This window comes from Anastrepha ludens, chromosome X (genome assembly GCF_028408465.1).
Source record: "Anastrepha ludens isolate Willacy chromosome X, idAnaLude1.1, whole genome shotgun sequence".
NCBI classification, from domain to species: domain Eukaryota; kingdom Metazoa; phylum Arthropoda; class Insecta; order Diptera; family Tephritidae; genus Anastrepha; species Anastrepha ludens.
Window position 1 is genome coordinate 91845642 of NC_071503.1, and position 8940 is coordinate 91854581.

Below are 8940 nucleotides of genomic sequence, written 5' to 3' on the forward strand. Positions count from 1 at the left end.
ATTCGAAAATAGTCAATATTGGAATATGGAAAATTGGACAGACAAACATAATATATGTATGTATATATTTTTGGATAGTTTGCTCTTTCTAAGTCACCATTGAACTTAGCATATATGTATGTAAATATTTATTTTCTATGATAAAGTGCCTGTAGCTCGCCTCCAGCGTTAACATTCTTTCTTCATTCGTACAAACGAATTTTACTCAACTGCTGTTTAATTTGCCCAGTTGAGTATATTTCTGTGAACTTTTGATGGAAAATATGTCTGTGGTGAACTTTGCGCGCAAAACGAGTACGCCTCAAAATTCCATGTGTTTCTGTCATTGAGACTTCTCTATACATTAACGTTCTCTGTACATAGGTAGAACGAAAGAGAATAGAGGTAGAGCGCTAGAATGATAGAATATAAGATTGCGCCTTCCGAATTCGCCGTGTCGTAAGAGCGGATGAATAAACAAGCAAAAGGAACGGGAACTACTTGTTTGTGAACAAGAAGAGTAGGCGAAAGCAATAAAAACAACCCATCACAATAAATTATACATGCGCATACATACCTTTTAGCCGCGGCGTCTTCCGCATAAAAACTTCTTCCAAACAAAGTGCATTTTGATGCCTTATATTAATTTCTTCTTTCTCAATTTAACCCGTTTTCATTAGTGTAAATCTCACAAATCACAATACTACTAAGCCATTGACGGAATTTCTCGTATTTTGTGTGATTTGTTCGTGTGTTTTGTATTCTGAAGGGAGCTGACGTCAGACTTGTCAAAATCGCGAAAAATGAAGTAACTGTTCTTTTATGAACCTTAGATATTCAATTCGCCTTGGATAGAGCGAAGAAGGGCAGTGCTCTGCTACGTTGAAGCGAATAAAAGGCGGCGGTATATTTTTCACGGCGGAGGAAGACTATCAAATGAACAAATCAGCTGTCCACGTGAGAACTGCCTGTCACATTATAATTTTAATTTGAATTAACTGCGCCGCCGTCTATCTGGGCTATAAGAATACGACTTTTTGAAGACTATTATAAACAAGATTACAGAAAGAGGTGACGCTGAGGGTATTCCGTTGAATAGAAGGAGAATGTTAGACTCATTTGTTTACACGCACAACAAATTTGTGATTATATGAAGATGATCTTATGAGTTTATATAATTTTTCTCCGACCTTTCAGCGACTAAGCTCTTTGAAGACACCGTTCCAGCCCCAGGCCACAAGCCTTACAGGTTATTGGAAGGTAGGGGATAATGCAGCTAGACTTAACTTTCATTTAAATCCCATCTGCAGAAGCTGTCAGGTGGAGGGAGTGAATGAAAGTGTTTTCCACTACTTATGCGAATATCCAGGTCTAGCTAGTGCAAAACTTTGCTCTTTCGGTAAGCCTTTCTTACAGCAAGTTAATGAAATCTCAGACAAAAGTTCACTGGTGTACTTGGATATCACACTATGGGTCTGATTAAAAAACAAAAAAAAACTTATCGCTAATTAAGAGTTTGTTTGTTTAACAGTAATAGAAGCTCCGCCAGGGTAGGGCATATCACCGGTCGTTTTCGTCTAGCTCATCTAAAGCTAGGCCCAGGAAACATGCTGTTTCGACGGGTTGGGTCCAGAGGGAGAGGGGTGTTAGATGAGTCGGTTTTAGAGGGCATGTAAAAAGGTGGTTAGTGTCGGGAGGGGTGCCTTCACATGCCGAACATATGTTTGGTATGCCGTAGTCGATTCTGGATAAGTAGGAGTTTAACCTGCTACAGTATCCAGAACGTAATTGTGCCAGCGTTACACGTGTCTCACGGGGAAGCTGGAGCTCTTCATCTGCTATAGGTGGTGGTTGGACTCTAATTACGGTATTCACAGGACGGGAGCTTAAGAAAGTGGTGACGGTCTCCCGATGAATGTCGTTTATTGACAGAAATCCTACTCCCAATGGTCCCGGGTGCTCTAGCATCAGCGAGGTTAGTCCGTCAGAGCCAATGGCTTTTGATGTTTTGGATTTATTGATGGCCCCCTGAACCTCATCACCGAAGCAAGTGGCACACTGTTGTTCGTCAGTTTGTGCAGCCTTCTGGTAGCACGACGCTTAGTCCTGTCGGCCCGAGGATGCAGTAGAAAAAGTCGGCTAAAGTAGCTCACGCATCTCTTCGGGTCCGACGAAGTGCAACCGTTGAAGGTGATAGCCTCCTTGTCGTTGTGCTTCGTCGGGTTCGACAGGGACCTAACGGTGGACCAGAGCTTACTCAAAGGTAAGGTAACAGGTCTTAAAGTGCTCAACCCATTTAGTCCGCTTATGTTGATCTACCAGTTGCCAGATCTCCAAATTGAGATCCCTTATGCGGGAGTCCCGCTCGTTGTCACGGTTAGGTGGTAACGCTCGTTTGCCAAGCTGGCTGCCTCGGCTGGGAAATGAGGACGAATGTCCTTGAACCTTCCAGCAGGAATGAAGCGAGCCGCAGCAGCTGTGAGCACCTTGCGGAATGCGCGTTCGCCTGCGCGCACATCGGTAGGGGTGGGAAGAACGGCGAAGGTGTCTTTAGTGAATTCCGCGAAGCCGGCCCAATGAGCTTCCTTAAAGTTAAAATAAGACCGGTGGTTCGCGGAAACGAAGTCGGCAGGTCCCTCAATCGAGACAAGAATGACAAAGTGGTCTGATGCAAGCGATAGCATAAGTCACCACGTTATGCTATTTATCAGACCCGCGCTAGCTATTGTTAGGTCAACCGAACTGCTGGCCGGGCCCCGTCGTTCACAGTGCTGAATGTTGTATCATCTATTTGCTCTGCCAACTGCTGTCCCCTTCGATCGTTTGGCAGGCTTGAATGCCAAAGATGGTGATGCGCATTGAAGTCACCTACAACCAATCGGTTTTCACCTCTGATGAGCGCACCTATATCAGGGTGATATCCTGCCGTGCAGCAGGTGACAGAGGGTATATAAACATTATAAATTTGAGCTCGGAATCGTCTGTACGGACGGCTTTATCTTGACATTCTTAGGTGTTGTCCCTGCGGTCGATGCCTTCATCAATGAGACGATACTGCACTATGTGGTGTACTATAAACGCTAGGCCACCAGCATTGTCGCGCTTGTGATCGTGTCTGTGCACGTTATAGCCATCCCTGGTGATCGGAGAGGACCTAGCGTGCAGCTTGGTTTCCTGGACCGCAGCTATTGTGATACTGTGTCGGCTCAAGTCAACTACCTCGTCGACCTCACTCTTTAGTCCGTTTCAGTTAAATTGAAAGGTTGAAGCTTCTTGGTAACCTCGTAGTAACTCGGGGGGTGAGGGATGCGTGGGGTTGCCTACGTTGGGCCTGCTGTGCAATCCGCTGTAGTTGTTGCGGCCTGATGATGGTGGGCGGCCGCGCCACGGGGGGTGGTTGCAGGTGCAGAGCTCTGCAGCAGGGGGCAACGTAGTCAGTTGTCCAGCCACGGGTGGTGCGCAGGCCGGAACATCTCCGAAAATGGCACCAGCCATTGCAAGAATTGCATTTGACTGATACCACATTCCGAGGTATTCCGGTCTGACACACGGAACAGACTGTGCGGGAGACCAAGAGCTGCTGGTTTGTCCCCGCACTGGGGTTGGAGCAGGAGGAAAGGGAAGGGCTAAGTCGGGAGATTTGTGTTGCTCCTTACCGTGGAGGTCTGGATTGTGATGGCGGTTAGTGGTGCGGGCCTATAAGGGGGAATAGTAGCCGTGGAGGCATCAGACGTCTGCTGGCGGAGCAACACGTGGCCACATACCATGTGGAACAATCCCTATGGGTCATAAGGGCTGAACGGGTCTTAAGGTGGCTCCCCCCGTTGCACTTATTGCACCTAACCGAGGTTCTACAACAACAACAACAAGCAATGACCTTATCCTAAATATTAGGTTTGGAAATAGGAATAATTGGAGCAGTTTTCCATGATTACAGAAATATTACTTACTCCAATATCGAATTATACAAGTTAGGAAGGTGCAATTTTAAGACGATGGGTAAGTTTTTTAAGATATTGTAAGTTATTCTCTCAGAACCAAGTATATTACCTTACAACGAGGAAATATTTTAAGTTAATTTCTTCCACGGTTACGCAAGATTCTATAACAAGAACTTCGGGTGAGGGGAGGAGTTGTGATAATATTTTGATGCTATGCTTAATTTTTTTACAACTATAATCCGGATGAAAGCGAAAACGATGTGAATAGTTGGACCACGCTCTTACACATTTTTTTGGCTTTGTCCTTGGGCTTATAGCGAGTACATAAAAGAGATGTGATTACGCAGACAGGAAAAAGTAAGATATTTTATATCTGGTCAGATTTTCTTTGGGTTAGAAGAAGGTGTGAGTTTGTAGAGCTTGCCTTTTTGATGCTTTTAATTGGCGCTGACACCAATTATAATATAAGTATATGTCATGAACCATTGGATGAGATGTCAATTGGCACAGCAAACGATCCGGTAGAATTAAAATAATATATGCATTGTGTTGGGAGCAGCACCTGATTGGCAGGATATATTGTAGTTTAATTATAAATTAATTGAATCTCTACTATAAAAGTGAATGTCTGTACGTTGTCCGCGCATCACTACAAAACGACAACACCAAATGACGTAAAAATTTTTATACATTCATATTTTCACTCAATGAAGGTTATAGGCATGTTTTTATGATGGAACTCCCTTCCCACATTCTCATTCGTCACTAATAATCGAATATTTGCTTAAATTTAATTTAAAAATCTTAGTTTTTCCTATTTCAAACTATTTATAGCACACTCTAGACTAACACATCTATCTATGACCCAAATGCAAAGTTCAAAAACGGTTTGAGATACAAAATTAATAAAAATAATTTTGCTTGATATTTTTCTAATTGGTTGTTTTGATTTTATTCAACGAGGCATAGCAACGGATGCCGGGTATTGTAATATTATGGTTATTAATAAAAAATTATTTTCTATGAAATTATTGTTTGTAAATCTGGTATATGCATATCCTAAATCTTTCAAAACTCCACCTACTCGAACGGGGCCGCAGGTTAAGGTTAGTTTTTTATATGCACCAATATTTAAAATCAGTAACTTTAGTGTTTGTTGATTTTAAAAAAGAATTTAAACAAAATACATTCCAAACGAACTCACATTTAGGTGTGTGTGCGTTTTAATAAATTTAGAACTATACAAATTTGATGAACATTTTGACCAATTTTGACTAATTTTTTGAGTCGAAATTAATTTTAGACCAGAATTCATAGAGACTTGTATGCACAAACATAACTAACATAATATACATACATTCATATGTATATATTGATGTACATAAATAAACATGTATCAATATACAAAAACTATGCAATATACCAAAGCATACAAGTCTCTATGAATTCTCGTCTAAAATTAATTTCGACTCAAAAAATTAGTCAAAATTTTCATCAAATTTGTATAGTTTTGGTATATGCATATGTATGTATGTATATTATGATAGTTAAGTTTGTGCAAAAGTTCAATTGCATCTTCAATTCTTAAAGTTTTACATACATATGTATGTAAATATGTGCATACGCACTACAGCAACCATGTCCTATCTCCCGACGCATCGCCTTATCATATTTACATTTGAATATGCATTTATTTGTTCCTTTGGCAAACGAAAACTTTCAATTTTATTGTATAATGTATAATTTAATAAAAGGAAACATCAAAGAAACGAACTTTCATATATGGGACAACTATATAAGTTCAATTACATCTTTAATAAATATAGTGTTGCATGCATAGATATGTATGCACTGAAGCAACCATGACCTACCTCACGAGCATCGCCTTATCATATTTCATGCAATAACTAGGGAGTAAATATCCGAATGATCGAATTCCTGCTTAACAAATGGTAAAACAATTATCTTTTGCATATGCATGTACATATTTGTATGTGCGTATGCACTGCAAATTATTAAGAGAGGGACTATCAGAGAATGTTAATGGAATGAGAAGGTGCAAATGTTACTGTTAACTTTTTTTAGTACAATTGAGATTTGAAAGATTTGTAGTAAGGGATTTTAGAACATCGACTTTATAGACACCACACAGAGTGTTGCCACACAAAAATTGAAAAAAGCACACATCTTTCACCTCAATATTTATATATGTACATATGTATGTGTGTATGCGCGTTTGGCTTTCTGGACGGATATTAGAATGATATTTTGTCATCAATATATAATAACTTAGATTTGATTAAAGAGATTAAATATATGCATGTTTATATCTACATATTTCCTTTTTGATTTATATAAAATCAGTTCATATCCAGTATGCACTATTTTATACAAAAAAGGAATTTTCTAAATATCAAATTCAAAAAAACCTAAAACAGTATTTTAAAGCAATTATAATTAAATTAAACTCAACAATTTTACCAAACTAAATTGTAAAAAAGAAATAGTGCAAGGAAAAACGTATGACTATTATGGTCTTGAACCTGGACTAAATACGCGTCTCAAACATTATACAAACAATACCGCCGACTTTAGTAACTGCGCCATGAATTGACTGCTTGCGCATCTTTCCCAATCGCAAATTCATTCGCTTCGCTGTGGGCATGAAATAAGTCGAGTCCCTTACTAGTGTGGTGAAAAATCTTATGAAATCCCTTACTAGTGTGGTAAACGCAGAAAAAATCTGAATTCCTCTACTAGCGTGGTAAGTAAATATAGAAATCCTCCACTAGCGTGGTAAATATCAGCAATCCCCCACTTGTGTGGTAAGTTGAATTTGAAAATCCCTTAGTATGAATCTACAAATTAGTACTCGAAAAAAGCTCATTTAACATTTGCTCCTTCTCATTCCATCAACATTCTTTGGTACTATAACGAGATTGCCAGCGGCGCTGAGAAATCTGCATACAAATTTTGTTTTATTTATTTTTTATTCAAACGTTATAAATAAATAGATACATTTCATGTTATTACACCTAATAAAATAACTGACAAGCAATTTTAGTTTGTGAATTTATGAATCTACTTATTAATAACCACTAGATCCAGTGGTTTCGTCCTCTTCAGCCTCCCAGTATATATTGCTTCATCGCAAAGAGATGAGGCTTCAGCATTGATGTGTTGCTCAACCCTATTGGCATGCTTGACAGCGCACAGATTTATCATTTCATTGACTGTATGCAATTGTAGGTCTCTATGTAGGTCGTCATTCCGTATATACCAGGGGACTTTTACGATGTCCCGGATTACCTTGTTCTGAAAACGTTGAACGATTTCTACATTACTTTTTGCAGTGCATCCCCACAGTTGAGCTCCATAAGTCCACACTGGCCTAGGGATTTGTTTGTAAATCTAAAATTTCTTTTCAGTGCGTAATTTAGACGTTCTGCCGATAAGCCAGTACAGTTTTCTATATTTTAAATTGAGTTCTGCGACTTTGGTTTTGACATGTTCCTTCCACCTGAGCTTAGTGACTAATGTCATGCCCAAGTACTTTGCTGTACAAGCATACGGAACGTTTGCGGAAAATATTTGAATGGGTTTGAAGATAACTTTTTTGTTTGTAAAGTTTACGTGTACCGATTTAGTGTCGTTAAGTTTAATATTCCCCAAACTAGTCCAGTTTGTTATTACAATCGATTCCTGGAGCTTGGCAGTAGATTCATCCACGTTTTCGCCAACAGCGAGGACGCACGTATCGTCCGCAAACGTCGCTATTTTGCAGGATTTAGGACAGGCAAATCGGAAGTATACAACAAATACAATACAGGTCCAAGTATGCTGACTTGAGGAACGCCTGCATTGAGTTTTCTAAGGCTGGTATATGCCTGTCCATGTTTTACGCGAAAATATCGATCTTCAATATTAGAAGTCAACAATTCGGTAAATTGCATCGGAAGTAACGTCTTAAGTTTATAGATCAGCCCCTCATGCCAGACTTTATCAAACGCCTGAGCTACATCTAGGAAAATCGCAGAGCAGATGCTTTTTTTTTCCTGAGACTCTTCTATTGTGTGAACGATTCGATGAACTTGGTCTATCGTCGAGTGTTTTTCTCTGAAGCCAAATTGATGTGTTGGAATTAGTTGCTTGAGTGAAATTATATCTTTTAGACGCAAGACAAATAGTTTCTCGAAAAGTTTTCTCATAAGTGGTAGTAATGAAATTGGGCGATATGAGACTGCCTCGTCTGCATTTTTTCCTGCTCTAGGGATCATTATGATCTCTGAAATTTTCCAATGTAATGGGATATATTTCAGGCTGATGCACGCATTTATAATCGTTGTTAGTTTAATTAATGCCTTGTATGTTAGGTTCTTAAGAACAGCCGAAGTTATAAAGTCAAAACCGGGACTCTTCTTTGTTTTCAATTTTAATATTTGTGATGATACTTCCTCTGGTGTAAATAGTTCAATTTCGCAAAATTCTTGAACCGCTGGAGGTGGGGTGAAGCTATCATATCTTTCGTGGGGTTGAAATATCATTTCAGCTTTTTTATCTGCTGATAGGTTTCGTATTTTTGTATTGAACGCTCGATTTTTATGTTCTTGTATTAAGCCTTTAAGCTTCGGCAGAACATATACTAAAATTGGAACGATACAGAGAAGATTAACATGGCCCCTGCGCAAGGATGACACGCAAAATCGTGAAGCGTTCCACATTTTTTTAAAAGCAATGTGTAGACTCCATAAATATGGTTTCTGGCACGAAGATGGAACTTCGGGACACAGAGAAATCTTTAAGGTGCTGTCGGAGCAGTATCCACTGTTTTTGGCACCTAAAGATGACCTGATACCCACAGTTTCATTCGGAAGGAAATTTGATGTCAGATTTCCATTGCGTGGAGGTTTGACGGATATTTTCTTTACCGATGGGTCCAAGACTGAAATAGGGTCTGGAGCCGGATGGTACTTAAACGATAGTAATAAGTATCACTATGCTATGGGGGGAATGGCAACTG

The 8940-nt window shown here is 39.5% G+C and overlaps 1 non-coding gene across 1 annotated transcript; it reads left to right on the top strand.

Moving 5' to 3' along the window:
- Positions 1–8540: 8540 nt before the first annotated feature.
- Positions 8541–8645, top strand: LOC128870527 (U6 spliceosomal RNA). Its single transcript, XR_008455400.1, has one exon. It is a non-coding gene; the product is annotated as a U6 spliceosomal RNA (small nuclear RNA).
- Positions 8646–8940: the final 295 nt, after the last annotated feature.